At 40.6% G+C, this 17,851-nt stretch overlaps 1 protein-coding gene across 1 annotated transcript in view; it reads left to right on the forward strand.

Annotated features, from left to right (window-relative positions):
* The first annotated feature begins 206 nt into the window (after nucleotides 1-206).
* The window catches only part of SASH1 (SAM and SH3 domain containing 1), an 856,260-nt gene continuing 838,615 nt past the window's right edge, over nucleotides 207-17,851 (forward strand). Inside the window, exon 1 of the mRNA XM_024747973.1 lies at nucleotides 207-256. The gene's annotated coding sequence lies outside the window, so the exon portion shown is untranslated. The remainder of the gene's footprint in view (nucleotides 257-17,851) is intronic.

Here is a 17,851-nt window from a genome sequence, read left to right on the forward strand (position 1 = left end):
GTAAATCACATGCTGCAGGAGCGTGTAAATTACCGGGGGAGAAAACATTTCCGGAAGGACCCGGAGAGGCTTCCTGAAGGAGGCTGTGTTCCCTAAAGCAGCGAGCGCTTCTTCCCTCGGGTGCTGAGAATGGGATAGAGGTGAGCCCAACAGCCATGGAAGGCTTGGCCGGCTTGGAGGTTACCAGCCAGATCAGTTTACCTCGGTGGACTGTACAGAAGTGGTCAATTCCCGTGTGTATCCTGATGTAAAGACGGTAAGAACACTTTCTTACAGAGGGGCTAGATTTGGACGTCGGGATTGTTGGTATGAGGGGCAGTTGCAAGGGAGACAAGGTTAGACGGAGGAAGTAGAAATAGTTCTGTGTTTTTCTGTGTTTGTGCATGTGACTGGGTTCTTGCGTGCGTAGCAACAGCCGATAAGGCTGAAAAGATGGATCAGCGCCGTCATCACACAGGGCCTTCTTCCACGCCTGGCTGCTGGGCTGGAGTTTTACTTTGAAGTTTGGGTTGTCGGTGAAGTTTATGCCTAGTGGAGGGTTATAATTGGAGCGAAGCTTCTTTGGTACTTATATACTTCTTGGGCTAGAAAGGGGAGAGAGGCTGGAGAAGTCCTAGGGGGAGTTTTTGAAGTTTCATCTGTAAGAAATAAGGGAGGGATGGAATCCTTCCTTGTCAAAGGCACCAGGAACTTTTTCCTGTCTCTCTTCTCCAGAGACCATCCCCAAAGGAATATAGTTACTTGGCCCCAATCTCACATTCTTGGGCAGACAGTCTGGCCTGGTGTGATTAGCTGCTCGGGACAGTGCACAAGCAGGGTAGCTGTGTGTGTGGGTGTGAAGGGCAGGGGGCAAGCCAGGGGGTTCCCTGTGAGCTGCCCAGGCTCCCCAAAACATGTCTGCTGTTCTTATATTCTTATTGCTTACTTGGCTACTATCTTCCAATAACCCCTCACACACAAATAGGATTCTGTGGTTATTTTTGGCCATGCTGGGAGGCTTGTGGGATCCTAGTTCTCTGACCAGGGATCGAACCCGGAGCCTCGGCAGTGCAAGCATGGAGTCTTAACCACTGGACCACCAGGGAATTCCCACAATAGGATTCTTAATGGAGAATTAGCCACCTATGGCAAACTATTTTAATGTCAAAATCATTCTTCTAATACCAAAGGACTTTGACACAAAAATCATATGTCTATATATTAGGTCGTATGCTATGCTTTTGAGCTGCATTGAGCAAACAGTACACTAGCATTGTAAGAGGTGTTTGGCCTCCTCTCATACTGAAAGGTATACAGGAAGGAATAGGGTAGATGGTGTAATCTGATACTATCTTTGCTATTTCCATGATTTATTTTCCTGTTAGAACATTTTCATTGAAGAAGACAATATAACTCAGCAGATCCTTGTAACAGTTCTTCCTAAAAACAGTGTATATTGTGGAAAAATAAGCATTTGCTCATCATATCTCTGACCTCATTTTGCCTAGTGTATCTGAAAACCTGTGACCTCAAAGGGCCATTGAGTTTAAGTAAGATTGCACACATTAGAGAAAGGAAGAATGGGTAAATGGTAGATGCCAATTTCAATTAGACTGAAATTTAACAGAGGGCATATACATTTGTTTTTTTATTGTGTTTATTTCCTGGGTAAATTTCTTTTACTTTGCAAATTTTTGTAATTCTGAAATCAAAGGAGAGAAAAGAATCTAAAAACCCCCAGTTAGGCTAACAAGGAACCTGAAAGTGGGTCCTGGCTGGGGCTTGCATATCCCCACCCCTTCCCCAGGAATGTGGAGGTTCTCCAGTAACTAGGGCCTCCGGAACCATGGCTCATCTGCCTGGGGCACTGGTTTTACTTAACCTGAAGTAAAGAAAAACATTATTTTTATGTTAAAGCAAACAGAGGTAGATTATAGAGAGAATGCACAAAGAGCTTGATTTTTTTAAAATTAAACTTTAAAAAAATTAAAAACTGCCTGTTTAGGGTAGTCCTCCTTCAGCTTGGCATTTAGGCTGGGAGTTGCAGGGGAGGGGGGAGTTGGAGTGAAACTCAAATAGGGAGACGGAGAGAAATAGTTCTTTTATTTCAGACCAGGTATTCCATCGGGGTGGGTTTTACTGGGGTGGGGGGTGCACACGGAGAGTCCATGTGAGTATCAGCGTATATCCATGTGAATATCCCATGTCTGGGAAGGGCTTAGGGTCTCCCAGGGGGTTATAGAATCAATCCGATAGTATTTTCTGGTTAATGTGGATGGATGTTCCCACTGTTTGGGCTTTTAGTCATCATGATAGATGCTGCTGCTTTCATCTTTTATGCTTTCCTAAGGTTAGAATCTCTCAGTATTGGGGCTAGAAGGGACTTGTGGCTTGTCTGGTCTAACTCTCACTCTACAGAATGTGGTCTGGCTGAAAGAGCTAAAATTATTAGGTGAGTTACTGAAATAATTCCGTTATTAAATCACTCAGTTATTTATTAGTTAATTTATTAGGGTAGGAATTTGGTTTTCCTAACTTCCAGTCTTATTTCTTTTGAGAAAATGAAAGTTTAGATATAGAGATATGTTAAGGCTTCTAACCAGTCTTAACTGATTTGAATTTCTTCAGTGCTACATTTCATACCTGGAGCCTTGTCCCAAACCTCAGGCAAACTACAACCCACTCACAGTCGATTTTTAGGTAGCTTAGGATTTTTTCAGGGTTGTTAAAACAAAAACAAACAGGAATATATGGCAAAGATCCTATGTGGCCCTCAAAGTCCAAAATGTTTATTTACTCTCAGCTTCTTTACAGGAATAATTTTCAGACTCCCTAAGGCACATATCCAACCATGGTAACTCCAGATCCAGTCCCAGCCTTGCTAACAGAACCCCACTTCAATCCCAGGCAGCAGGGTGCTTAGCTCCAGATAATTGGGCACAAGTGATCCAACCAGTCATGATGATTCTCTTCATATTTCTCAGCCTGTTTTGTTGTTAAAAGTAGCCATGTAACTTAGTTCTGACTTGTGAGACCTAAGTGGAAATCTTTTGACTGGGGGACTGGGAGTGGTTTGGGGAAAGCTGTTGCTTTTCTGATTTGACGGCCCCTGTTTTACTTCTTTGAATGTGATATGATGGCTGGTGTTACCAAGAGGAAATGACCAAGAAGACTGCAGGGTCGTTGGCCTTTACATTATTAAACCAAGAGCAGCAAACACCTATCTCAAGATGTGTGTAAGAAAATTAAATACATGTTTACATAAGCCACTGCAATGGTTTTGTCTGTTACTCGCTGTGAAATACCTTCCTACTGATAGGGGCATCATCCACTCTCAAAAATTCCAATTGTTTCCAGTTTTGTTTTGTTTTGTTTTCCTAGCAAATAGTTTCTGGTCAATCAAGAGTTACTGGACATTTTTTGTTCTTTATTTTTATCCATAATTGCCCCACCTCCTTAGTACTTACCTTGATATAGATTTAGCCGTTGTAATTTGTGTTAATTTATGCATTTTAAATAAACTCTGTAACCTTGGAAAATTACTTACCCTTTCAGTTTCCAGATTTCTAAAATGGGAATAACAATAGTACCTAACGTCATTAGGTCCTTTGGGGGCTTAAAAATTAATGCATGTATAGCATTTAGCATAGTGTCTGGCACATAATTACGGCTCAAAAATGTGTATTGTTGCTGCTGTTGTTTTATTGTTGATTCCCCTGTTCCTTTTCTTCCTCCTCTTTCTTTCTCTGGGTCTTAAACTTAAAAGGATAAACATTTTAAGTTATATATGGAACTGCACCCCTTTACTAATAGTACAAAGGCCATGGCCTTAGAACTACTCAGGAAATACTTAACCAAAGGAGGAGAAACTTAAACTTTTAAATTCAGGGTTGGAAATAGCCTGATGGTTTCTCATTGAATTTTAATTTTAATTTTTTTTTTTTTTTGCGGTATGCGGGCCTCTCACTGTTGTGGCCTCTCCCATTGCGGAGCACAGGCTCTGGATGTGCAGGCTCAGCGGCCATGGCTCACGGGCCCAGCCACTCTGCGGCATGTGGGATCTTCTTGGACCGGGGCACGAACCCGCGTCCCCTGCATCGGCGGGTGGACTCTCAACCACTGCGCCACCAGGGAAGCCCTTAATTTGAATTTTTGATATTGGACAGATTTGGAGTACAAAGACAGCAGAGGAAGCATTTCTTTTTCTTTCAGGTTTCAAATGTTACCTGGGTAAACTGGAAAAAGATATTTACAAAAGCACCTTATTACCAGCTGAAGGCCTCTGCTTCTGTTTAGCACAGTTTGATTTTTAAAGGATCCAAGTGGTGTGTCACCTGAGTGATATACATTTTGTGTAGGATTTTTTTATCATACCAATTTATATTTCTCATAAAGTACCCTTGGGGTTTTGACAGGGAAGAGAATCTATTTAGTAAAGTTAGGAACAGGGGGAAAAATGTGCCTCTTTTTAAAGTGATGCTTCAAAAGGAGGAATATTTCTATTGCAATAAATTATTTTTTGATTTGCCTCTATATACCTCTTCCTGCTCCAAATCCCCATTCTGAATGGCATCATTAAACAGTGCCCGATGTGAATATTAATGTGAGTCAGGAGAAGTCTGCCAGCCACACACAATGCATTCACATGTTGGCTTTACATAATTATGCTTCCCTTTTCCTGTGTTCTTTACGAGGCCCAGTCTAGATTTTGCTGTGCTGTCTAGTAAATCTGCCGTGAAAATTTCTTTGTATTTGGATGATAGCCTAAAGTATTGCCAGCCTTATACCTCCATGAAATTTGGCTCAAAAGGAACCAAGCTACTGGCAAAAACGAAATTTTACCAGAGTTTTAAAGACACTATTCACATTCCACTGATGTTTTATTTCTTTTTTGTACAGCTATTCCCTGCCACTAGATTATTGTTCTACACCTTTTTTTTTTTTTTTTTTCCGGTACGCTGGCGCCTCCCTGTTGTGGCCTCTCCCGTTGCGGAGCACAGGCTCCGGACGCGCAGGCTCAGCGACCATGGCTCACGGGCCCAGCCGCTCCGCTTTGCGGCACGTGGGATCTTCCCGGACCGGGGCACGAACCCGTGTCCCCTGCATCGGCAGGCGGACGCTCAGCCACTGCACCACCAGGGAAGCCCTGTTCTATGCCTTTGATATGTGCAGAAAGGTTAATAATATCGGCCTCCATAGCTCAGTGCCTAGGATTTGTTCGGAATAGTTACTGACTATTGAAGGAAAGCCTAGTAAATATTTTCAGTCTGTGAAAAGGTATAGTTCCTCGTGAATGAAATTATTATTGTGGACCAATAGATATTGCTGATAGATGTGCTTGTTGTTTGATTCCCCTGATGTTGGTGAAGTTTCTTTAATCTCATTACAAGCTTTTTGTAGGGGAAATAAGGCCCCAAATACAAGGAGATTATAAGAAAGCTTCTGGCTCCTTTAAATGACTTTATAACCTCTTGCTATGAATGATTTACAATCTAACATACTGAAATAACTTGAAAATTGTATTTATAAACCATTACTAATTTTGAAGGCTTTGTGGGATAAACGATAATTTCTGAAATTCTGTGGTTTGGCAAGTATGGCCTTAATGCCCATTGCAGTCTAGTATAAGAGGCTTTCTTAAGCAAACATATTTTGAGAATTAAAAAAAAAAAGAGTGGATCACCAGGACCCAATGTGGATTTGCTAAGATGATTTGCTCTGATGGTAGGATTGCGGGAGTGCTAGTGAGGAGAGGTCAGGACAGTCTATCTGAATTTCAAAAGACATCTGTCAAAGGATCTCCTGATGTACTCATAGAAAATAGAGAAATTTGGTCTAAATCAATGGTTTTCAAAGATTCGTTTGAACACAAAGGATTTTTTTTTTCAAACAAAAGATCATGAGGAAATATGGTATGCAAAAAAATAAAAAGGAAAGAAAAAAGAAAAGAAAAAGAGTCGGCTTAGGGAGAGGAGAGAGTACCCACCCTTTGCTCCTTTATTTCCTGCAGCCCCTGGACCTCATAATACTCTATGGAGAACAGATGGGAAGCCACTGGTGTATAGAATAACATCTTTGGTTGGTTTCGTAATTGGTTGAAGGACCATACCCAAATAGTACTCATTATTAACTTGATGACATTCTGCAATACTCCTGCAATGGAATGTCACAGAGATTCATTCATCCTCTATTTCTCATGCTTCCCATTTTCTAAATTTCTTGTGTAGATCAAGACATTGGTGATGATCAAATTCCTGAATATGAAGCTAGAGGAAATATTAACATATCGGATGGCAAAATCAGACTCTAAACAGCTCTCAAGGGGTAGAGTGATAGGAAATCCAATAGGATGAAATGCAATGGCATAGATGAAAAGCCCTGCATTTAGGTTATTAAAACCAGTCATATGCATACAAGACAGAGGATATAATTTAGCAGCAAGTATGAGAAAGGTTTGGGGGTTTCAGTCAATTTTAAAATAATTGGTAGTCAAAAGTAGTAAAAAGTTAATATCTGGGCCAGGGCAACACAGGACCTCACATTCACTGACTGTCAGAACCAATCTGAACTGTGGGGTTCAGTATGGTAATAATGATTGTTAAGTACTTGCTCTGTGTCAGACTTACTTTTACTTTACATGAACTGTGATCCCCAGATTCCTGATCATATAGCTTCTTCGTGTGTGTGTTTGTGTGTGTAGGGGGGTGCACCAAGAACCTCCTGTCTGTGCCACCTCTCCTCACAGCCCAGAGGCAATGGAGGCGGCATCCTGACTGCCATTCTAGCCCACCGGCAGTGATTGCTCTGAAAGATCCAAGTCCGACTCCCATCCATTGAAGAGTTTTTAATGAGTCATGATCCTTGGATTTTCTTAAGACAAAACTGACCTAGTTTTTCACTCATTCTTTACAAAGATGAATCAAAGAATCAGGGATGTGTCCTGTGACTGATTTTGACTATTTGTTCACTTCTAATCTAGTCCTGAGTCATGAAATTTGCAAGTGTGTGTAAATGGCTAATGCTCTTTAAAAAATAACAATAAGCCTTAAAAATAATATTCTTTCCAAACTCATGCTGTGGAGAACATTAGATCAGTTCCACTATTTGTGCCTCATAACGAATTTTAACAGGCTATTTAATTATAATTAAAATTAAAATATAAATTCTCCCTTCCTCTCTCTTTTTTCACATTTTTCCCTTCTCACTGCCTTAACCTCTTTTCTCCTTTGTTCCTTCAACACATTAAGCATTTTCTATGCCACAGGTCCTGGAGAACAAAAAGAATAAAGTGAGGTCGGTTAGTCAGTGTTCAGGTGTAACCCTTGGACTAAGAAGTAAGTTGAATGAAATGACAGATACACGGGCAGTTTTAGTTTTTGGTTACTCTCTTAAAAGAGACCATCTTACTCAATGCCTAAGGCTCAATGCAGTTTCTTCCAAAATGCACCAAATAGAGCATTTTTGAGGCCAAGTACCTAGTTCTTTATTTTAAAACCGTAGTAATTATTGCAGATAAGCTCTCGCCAGGGGTTATACTCTACTTGCTTTGAGAAGATGAAAAATTCCAGCTGGCACCCCTTGCTCTCACTTCTCTTTGTAAGGTTTCCTGGCCTTCAGGCTGCAGCTTCTCATTCCCTCTGTCACCGGGGGGAAATGGCCAATGACAGCGTTCGCTTTGCTGGTTGCTGAGTGGATCAGGAGTGACTGGGGACATCTGCTCACACTAGCGCCGTCTAGCATTTTGTGGAGATAGCTGTAGGAGGAAGCTTATACCCACATGAGCCGACAACTGCTGTTTTTCCAAGTAAAGTACTGATATAGGTATGGAAATAATTTCCTCTGGAGGCCGATGCACAACAGCTTCTATGCAAAGCATTTAACTCGATCTGGTAATTTGTATATAATTTTAACATTCCAGTTCATTTTTTTTACAGCATTCCAGAAAGTTATGCTACTGCTGCTTTTTCTTATTCCTCCTCTTTTCCCTTTCCCTTTCCTTTCCTTCCTTTTGAGAATTTAAAAAGTTTTGGTGCAAACTTTGTTTTCCCCTTTATTTAAAAAGGGTATTATTGAGATATCATCCGCATACCATACAATTCGCCCATTCAAAGTATACAGTTCAGTGATTTTTAGTATATTCACAGAGTTGTGTAACCAGCACCACAGTCAATTTTAGGACACTTTTATTACCTCAAAAAATAAGCCCTGTATGTGTTGGCAGTCACTCCCCACTTATCCCCAACTCCTACCCAATGCCAGCCCTCAGCAGCTGCTAATCTGCTGTCTGTCTCTATAGATTTGCCTATTCTAGAAATTTAATATAAATGGAATCATATGTCTGGTCTTTTAGATGGTCTAATATATGGTCTTTTATGATGGGCTTCTTTTAGTTAGCATAATGTTTTCAAGGTCTGTCCACACTGAAGCGTGAATCAGTATTTCATTCTTTTTTATGGGTGAATAATATTCCATTGTATAGATATACCATATTTCCATTCTCTCATCTTCTTGAGGCCTCAGTTTTTAGCTCATCTATTGGATTATAAGTATTTTAAGGGCAGGTATTTTTTTTCCCCACAAGGCTTGTTTTCTGCAACATATAATACAACACCTGCAATATAGTGCAAATTCAATAGTGTTGAATTGATGTTATAGAAGTATATGTGGAAAAAATGAATTTGTTCTCTTAGCTTTGGCAGAGTGAAGGTTCTGAAGGAAAGATATGAAAGGGACAGTGAGAGAAATGATTTGACATAATAGATTGAATGAGTATGAAATTTGAATAGGAGTAAAATAAAGAAGAGGGGCAAAGCACCTTAGTGGGACACAGAGGACCTTGGAAAGAAGGTTCAGAGAGCAGGAATAGCCAATCAGAGACACACATAGACACACAGAAGCAGTTTGAGTTAAGAGCCAAAATTTTAGTGTATTTATCACAGATTATGTCGAAAATTTTGGCAGAGACAACTGCCAAAATTTTGCTCTGTTTTGTTTGTTTAGTTTTGTAGATATCATGAAGTTGTTGAAATTAGAATGGGAAACTAGTTCATTCATGAATAATTGACATTTTTGTGGCTTGTCACTGTCTTCATCATCGCCATCACCATCATGTCACTGCTATTGTCACACCACCATCAGCAGAAGCATCGTGAATGTTTATTGACTGCATATTGAAATGTTTTGAAAATGGCCGTTTCTTGGTGTTCAGGACTCTAGCCTAAAACATTTTACATGTGTTATTTTGTTAGTCTTCCTAACAATTCTATGAGGTAGGACCTATTAATATCCCCAGTTTTACATATGAGAAAAGTGAGGTTGGAATTTGAATTAGATTTGACTACTGACTCTGATAGCCATACATACATTTTTCTAAAGTAATTTGTAGTTGCAACTCCTAAACTTTTTATTTTAAGTCTTTTTTTAAAATTAATTAATTTTATTTTTGGCTGCATTGGGTCTTCGTTGCTGCGCGTGGGCTTTCTCTAGTTCTGGCGAGTGGGGGCTACTCTTCGTTGCAATGCGCAGGCTTCTCATTGCGGTGGCTTCTCTTGTCACAGAGCACGGGCTCTAGGCACGCGGGCTTCAGTAGTTGTGGCATATGGGCTCAGTAGTTGTTGCTTGCGGGCTCTAGAGTGCAGGCTCAGTACTTGTGACTCATGGACTTAGTTCCTCCGCGGCACGTGGGATCTTCCTGGATCAGGGCTCGAACCCGTGTCCCCTGCGTTGGCAGGCAGTTTCTCAACCACTGCACCACCAGGGAAGCCCCGTAGCTCCTAAACTTTTAATCCAATTTCTGCTTCAGTCCCTTTTGACTTGGTGATGATTTCATAGTTATGGTGGTTTGGATGACTGTTAGTAAATATTCACACCCCTCCTGTTCTCCCTGTGGATGGCATGTGCTTCCCACCCAACTAATCTGGGCTTCTGTGACTGGCTTTCACCACTGGAACATTATGGGACATGATATAAGCAGAGGCCTTAAATGTGCTTGCACTCTTTGGCTGGCTTTTCATACTCTATTGATCCATCACAAAAAGAGGATGCCCAAATAGCCACTGCCCCTTCAGTCTAGGGCCTAAAATGAATATGTGTGGAGCAGACCTGAACCAAGCTGCCTGGCACCGAGCCCAGCTGACCCTTAACCTGAAACTCACTCGGATCAGCTTAACTACACAAATCTAAGAGCGTGAGACTAAATGCTTGACACTGCAAGCAACCGGGTTGGGGTGGAAGGTTACACTGACCTACGGCAGCAGTTTTGACTATTATAATAGTATCTATTTGTTCTTTCATTTATTTAGTAATTAATTTCACCAAGGCTGATTTGATTGTCTACCATGTGTCAGTCACTGTAGCAGGTGTTGGGCTTATAAAGATGCATCCAGTAAAGTTTTTTTTTTGCGGTACGCGGGCCTCTAGCTGCTGTGGCCTCTCCCGTTGCGGAGCACAGGCTCCAGACGCGCAGGCTCAGCGGCCATGGCTCACGGGTCCAGCCGCTCCGCGGCATGTGGGATCCTCCCGGACGGGGGCACAAACCCGCGTCCCCTGCATCGGCAGGTGGACTCTCAACCACTGCGCCACCAGGGAAGCCCCAGTAAAGTTTTTATTGTCTTGCATTTGGTGTTTATTTAGTCAGGAAAGATGATGTGTCCATACGTTATTAGAAGACAGTATAAAAGCTGGTGAGAGCCCTAGCAGGTGGCTAAATCTATGCTCTGGGAGTTCCAAGAAGAGGATATTATGAATGGCTGGATGTATCCAGAAAGGCTAATGGTTGGATGTATCCAGAAAGGCTATGAGAATGCAAGGTAATATATGTAACAAGTAATAGGATTAAACTCTGCTGAACACCAAGAAATGTACATTTTCATGAGGTTGGCAATCATGTTTCTAGCAAACAGAGATAACACCCTCATCAAAAATTGAGAAATTGGATGTCGATCATCAAAAATTGAAAAATTAGAATATCCCCCAAGAATTCATTTGTATGGGCACATGATCAAGATACTTGCATGAAACTGTAGAAATGAAATACAAAATCCCCCCATTTCGTTCTTTTTATGTCACCTGGCCTGGATCATAAAAAATAAGATACCTGTCGTTGGATTCCTATATTTGTCACTTCTCACCAATTTTTTATTTTTTCTGTGGCCATTGCCTGGCATGTTGCTGCCCAGTGGTTATGCATTTAGGCTCTGGGGTCAGATAGACCTGGGTGAAGATCCAGCCGCTCTACACCAAGCAACCTTTATAAAGTGTCAGTCATGTGGCAGACCATTACCAAATGTTAACTACTATTATTCACAGTATGATCCAAACCCTTGATGAACGGCTCCTGAGGCACAGGGGTCCCCTGCTGCTACCTAATGCTCAGCAGACAAATTTTAAGTATACCTTTAATTTAGATGAAAGAAGGATTTAGAGAAATTAAAAAAAAAAAAAGACATCGTGTTGGGTGAATAGAGGAATGTGTGTTAGAATCACTCATCACAGAAAGTAATACTCCAGCCATGTGAGGACAGCAAGGAGAGAGAAGTGACAGCAGCCAGCAGCAGGCTGAGATCTGGGTGCTGGAAAACCCACAGAGGACTGCTCACCTGGCACAGAGCTGCCCAAACGCCAGCCAGCCACCATTCTCTGGGGCCCGCCGAGACACTCGAGGCAGCGCGGCTCCATCTGCCAAGCCCCCATCCTGTTAAGCAGAGAGGAGATCCCTCCACAACAGAGGGAGTCCAGGTTCGGTGAAGAGTGCCCCCCATATTCAGCTCAGCGCCTAAGGTTCTCCATCAAACTTAACATTGAAGGAATAAACTCGTTTTAGCTCCAGATCCCTGGTGAACTTGCCTCATCATGAGCAAGTATGGCTTTATGTCTCTGAACCACAGCTTTTCCTCTCTGTAGAGCAGAGAGGATAATACCTACCTGTGGCCCTTGGGGTTGTTTCATGGTTGGAATGAAATATTGCATATAAATGGACAAACCCTCATGTCCCTGTTGGATGTAAGGGATGAAGGACTAGAAAGCTGTTGCCATCTTGGTACTTCCCAGAGATGCCCAGATATGAACATCTCTGCAAAGCTTTTTTTTTTTTTTTTTTAATCGACAGTCTTCTCTTAAAGAAAACATGCAGTTTAGCCGGCAAGGCTTAGCTGACGCTTGTATGCCTTTTCATTTTGAAAAAAGAAAAAGAAACCGTCTCATCAAAATTTTTAGCTTTTCTAAATACCCCCCTGTGCGACCAAAGGCTGTTCACCATGATGGGGACATGAGGACTAATGGGTTCATTCTTACTCTTTGGCACAGCAGCTGTTTCAGGAAAATGAATGGGAGACTGTCATCAGAGCACTTTCCTGTGTATGATTTACACGTCTTCTTTTTCATGGGCAAAGTCTGCTTTTTTTTTTTTTTCACTTCAACAAGCTTAATACTTTTGTTCAGTAACAGCCATTATTAATTTCTCTCATGCACATATTTTAAATTCCTCACATGACAGTTTAGAGAAACTAATGAAAACTAGAGTGTGTTAGCATATCACATCCTAACAGAGACCTCCTCATACATTCAGTTACACTTAGTGATGGTAACAGGACTACAGAGAAAAGCATTACCATTTATACCTGCTTGCTCCTGTGCTGTCTCTCAATCTCTCTCTTTCCACCAGATATTTGGAAAAATATAGCATTAAGCAAAGGAAAAGTCAATTTTGATGCTATTTTAAAATAAGGTTATTTCTAAAAATGCTTGTGCTCTTGGTAAGAAACAGGATGGTTATAGCACATGTAACTTACTTATTTGTCAGTTAGGAACATTAGTCCATCTATCTACACTACTGAAAATTTTTCCTTTGTTCACCAAAGGCTTCAAAGGAATTAAATAAAGATATTTTTTTTCTGCCTAGATATATACTTTGGCAATTTGATTTTGTTTTAAAGTAGCATAATTACATTTTCTCTGTCCATTCTGTGAATCACAGCTACCTTGAGAATGCCTTTGAAAAGCTTGATTAGGAATGTAAGACACGGGAGACTGGTGTCTGAGGGTATTGTTGCTCGCCCCGTCTCCTGGGCCTGGTTTGAAATTCAGCTCTGCCCAGCAGGGCCTGCCCTGAGCTGTGTGGTATTATTTTTAGAACTGTGGGCCTGAGTAACCGTACGTGTGCCATGGCCAGCAGATTGGCCAAGTCATCTTTGGGTAAATAGTGTGGGGCTCTCAATCCTTGATGCCAGACACTTTTATAGCCTATTATGGGATAATTAAAGGCACAATTTATTCTTCATGAGTCTGTCAACTTCAGGATTTTCTGTTTTAGATGATGACCTTCTCTAATTCAGGGACAGTGCTGTTAAGTTTATTTTGTGTTACCTGTATGTGCATTTTGATTCAAATTTAATAATATACTCATTTACTAGCTAATGATTTGGTAGACTAGTGTTTTCAAACATGCTTATTAATTTGTTTGTTTCAAACCAAATACTTGCTGATTTTTCCCAGTAAGAAAGAACAGTTAGGGCACATATGTAGACATCAGTTGACCTGGATATGTTCTGTGCAGGCATTGTGCTATGTATTCTGGTTCTAAAGATAGACAAGATAAAGTCAATTATTTAGGCTGTAAACTGCAAATACTTGGCAAATGAAAGTTATTCCGTTTCTAACCTTTTGTAAATTTTTATAGTCTTGGAATCCATGCCAGGAAGCCAGAGTTTCTAACTTTGACGTGGTTACAATTCTGATCTAAGTATAATACTGTAGTTAATGTGAATTAGTAACAAAATACAAAAGCACAAGTAGGGCTTCCCTGGTGGCGCAGTGGTTGAGAGTCCGCCTGCCGATGCAGGGGACACGGGCTCGTGCCCGGGTCCGGGAAGATCCCACATGCCGCGGAGCGGCTGGGCCCGTGAGCCATGGCCACTGAGCCTGCGCGTCCGGAGCCTGTGCTCCGCAACGGGAGAGGCTGCAACAGTGAGAGGCCCGTGTACCGCAAAAAAAAAGCACAAGTAATGAAATTTGTAATTTTAAAAATGCTGAACCTTATGCAGTACTTGATCTGTGAAAATATATGTATGTTCAAGGTGAGGATATTAAAGTTTTATTCTGTATAGCCAATGTATATATTTACTAGCGTGAATGGTATTTTCAATATGAGATGTCTCCAAGCTTCATGCGTAGCTCAAACCTGTGCTCACGCTGGTCAGGAAGGATGGAGCTGCTGCTCTGGGGCCCCCTGAGGAGTGACGGCTCATCCTCAGCTCAGCGGGCTCCGTTACCAAAGTGGGGGTGTTGCATCCTCCCCACACCAAAGTTCTCTTTTGTTACCCAGAAGACCTGGAAGGAAAGCAGGAACAGAGAAGAGAATAGGCTTGCATTCCCTCGGAGCAGCTAGCTGCCTTTCTGACTCAGAAAGATTGAAAAACATGCTTATAAATGTTTCCTCTGCTTCTTTCTCTGGAAGGATTTTCGTATGTTCCCTCTTAGAAAACCATAATAGTTATTCAGATTCATCAGTTTGAACATCCACTCTGTTTTGATTGGCTGCCCATTCCCTAAAAACTTCAGTGTAGGTTTTTTTAATAACCATGTAGAAACAAGGACAACTTCCAATTGAGACAGTTATTTATTGATTTATTTTCATTAGGAAAGGTTGCTTCTGATTATAAAGGGCAAGAATATTGCAGGGTTTTTTGTGAGGGTAAAGTTGGGGGAAAAGAGTAAGTTACTATTTGAATTATTCAGCTGAGGCTGTACACATTGCAGTTAAAAGGCTTAGAGGTAAGGGATTATGAGTGTAAAATTAAGCAGAGCTCTTCAAAACCTCACCAAGTTCTAAGGAGGAATCATAAAGTATGGTTAAAATGCTAAAATGTGCTCACAAATTGAAGAAAGATACATTTTTGAACTTCACATCTACCCAGTAAACCAGGATTACTTTGTTCACCCCATTTAAAACAGGTTCAATGTGAAGTTTCCTTATGAAAAAAAGTAAAATTTTATGATGCTTTTGCCTTAATACCAAAATGGAAAAGCACCTAGAAAAGTTGCCAAGTCAGTCGGCCACTGGCTTTGTCAGATTTTGCTTCAAAGCCATGACCTACAAAGTTAGACCTGGGGACTTTGTCTTCAAGAAGATCACTCAGATGCTTATCTTGTTGCTAAGCAGTTAAGTATTTTTTAATTTCATGTTAGCTTCCCTTGTTCTGCCCCCCTCAACTCCTCAAATATCCCTTTGAAGATTCACTGAACCCTTGTAGAAACTTTAACATTGCATAATAGTAACTTCAGTTTCCTTAATCCTCTGTAAACCTGCTTTAACATCCAGGAGACATTAATAATAGTTGGACAATGATGGATGGGCATTGCTTTGTAGAGTGGGGCGGGGATACAAGATCTGAGAAGTCCAGATTTTTAACCTGATCCCTGAATTCTTCTGCCTGTAGCAGCTCGTTCAGTGCTCAGCTCTTGCAGCTGAAATATTTGATTCAAAGTTGGAGGTCCAAGATTGGAAGATTTCCCCCGAGAATTTCTTTTCCCAAGTCCTTCCATTAAAAGGGGCTTCAACAACGCGTGATGCAGTCAGTCCTCTGCCCATTTGCTGGGGGGCTCTCTTTAGATGCTAGCTGATTCATTGGCCTCAGTGAAGTCAAAGAGCCCTCTTCACAGTGGGTGTGATGGAGCAAGTCACCCCCATTGGGAAGATGGACCTGTTGGACATGGTAAAATGCAGTGTTCAGGAGAGAGGCATAAGGAAGGGCACCTTTCAGAACTTCTGCATGTCAGGTTGCTCTCTCCAACTTGGTTATTGTCTTATGTGACTCTGACTCTCTTCCTCTCTCTGTCTTTTTAAGTTATTTGCTCAAAAATTTAATGGTTGGATGACTAGACTCTCATCATAAAATTTCAAAATGTCTATAAAGAGTGTGTGTTTTTAAATGATTCAGATCCTAAATTTTAAAGAGTTTTGTACGTGATTAGCATCCAGCTGTCTCAAACCCTGCTGTGAGCTTTCTTTGGTATTCTGCCCCACATGCCATTGCAAGACTTGTGTGGTATAGGACCAGGATACGAAAACTGAGATACATTTATAGTATATGATGGGAGGCAAGCAATACAGAATCTATTCATTTTACCTATAAATGTGGAATAACTTAACTTTTAGAGTTTTGCAGTAAAATTCTTGTTTGCTTCATTGGAGTTTGATTTCATGATGTACTTACTAAAATTAATTTCCTCTTAATGCAGTTATAAAATGCTTAGAGGAAAAATAATATTCTTGGAATACTTGATTTTTTTTTTTTTGGCTGTGTTGCTGCGCGCGGGCTTTCTCTAGTTGCAGCAAATGGGGGCTACTCTTTGTTGCTGCGCACGGGCTTCTCATTGTCGTGGCCTCTCTTGTTGCGGAGCACGGGCTCTAGGTGCGCAGGCTTCAGTAGTTGTGGCGTGTGGCTCAGTAGTTATGGCTCGCATCCTCAGTAGTTGTGGCACACAGGCTTAGTTGCTCCGCACTATGTGGGATCTTCCTGGGCCAGGGATCGAACCTGTGTCCCCTGCATTGGCAGGCAGATTCTTAACCACTGTGCCACCAGGGAAGCCCTGGAATACTTGATTTTTTTGTTACAGCGATGACAGTCTAACATGAAGATGTTTGATTTGTTTTCCTATTTTATTCTTCTGTTTTAATTCCTTCAGTCTGGAAATAATGAATTACACCTTTTGTTAAAACTTTCCCTTTTGTTTCCTGTAAAGTGAACAATGAGATTATTACACACACATCACACAATGTTTTTTCTTTTTCTTTGTAGGAAAATAATGAGCTAGATTATAGCTTACTGCAAAATGTATGTGGCACTTGTAATTATTTCTTAGTTTAAAAAATATCCATTTTCTTTTCAACTTTCTTGCTTTAAAGATTTGATAAAAATTTTTAGCTTCCAGCTTTTCTCATTCTTATTCATTGTTGTTCTTGGTGCATTTAATTTCATATATCACAGGCTGTGAAAAAGGCCCTGAATAATATCCTTGGTAGAAATGTCAGTTCTCTGGGCCTCAGATTCCTTATCAGTAAAATGTACCCTAGATGATCCCAGAAATCTTCTGAAGCTCCAATTTATTTATTTATTTGTTGGTTTATTTTATTTTTTAATTAAAAGATAGCTGATGTGCAAATATTATGTTAGTTTCAGGTATGCTATGTAATGATTTGACATTTTCGTACATTAGGAAATGATCACCATGATAATGTTTGATAGGATTCACCCATGAAACCGTCTGGTCCTAGACTTTTGTTTGTTGAGAGTTTTGTTTATTACTGATTCGGTTTCATTATTGGTAATTGGTCTGTTCATGTTCTCTCTTCTTGTTTCAGTCTTGAAAGATCGTCTGTTTCTAGGAGTTTATCCATTTCTTCTAGGTTGTCCATTTTATTGGCATGTAATTGTTCGTGGTAATCTTATTATCCTTTGTATTTCGGTGGTGTCAGTTGTAGCTTCTGCTCTTTCATTTCTGATTTTATTGATTTGGGCCCTCTCTCTTTTTTTCCTGATGAGTTTGGCTAAAAGTTTATTAATTTTGTTTTTCTTTTCAATGAACCAACTCTTAGTTTCATTGATCTTTTCTATTGTTTTTTAGTCTCTATTTCATTTATTTCTGTTCTGATCTTTATGATTTCTTTCCTTCTACTAACTTTGGGTTTTGTTTGTTCTTCTTTTTCTGGTTCCTTTAGGTGTAAGGTTAGGTTGTTTATTTGAGATTTTTGCTTTTTCCTGAGGTAGGCTTGTATCACTATAAACTTTCATCTTAGAACTGCTTTTGCTGGGTCCCGTAAACTTTGAATCCTTATGTTTCCATTTTCATTTGTCTCCAGGGATTTTTAAATTTC

This window comes from Neophocaena asiaeorientalis, unplaced genomic scaffold (genome assembly GCF_003031525.2).
Source record: "Neophocaena asiaeorientalis asiaeorientalis breed wild unplaced genomic scaffold, Neophocaena_asiaeorientalis_V1.1 scaffold123, whole genome shotgun sequence".
Classification (NCBI taxonomy): Eukaryota; Metazoa; Chordata; class Mammalia; order Artiodactyla; family Phocoenidae; genus Neophocaena; species Neophocaena asiaeorientalis.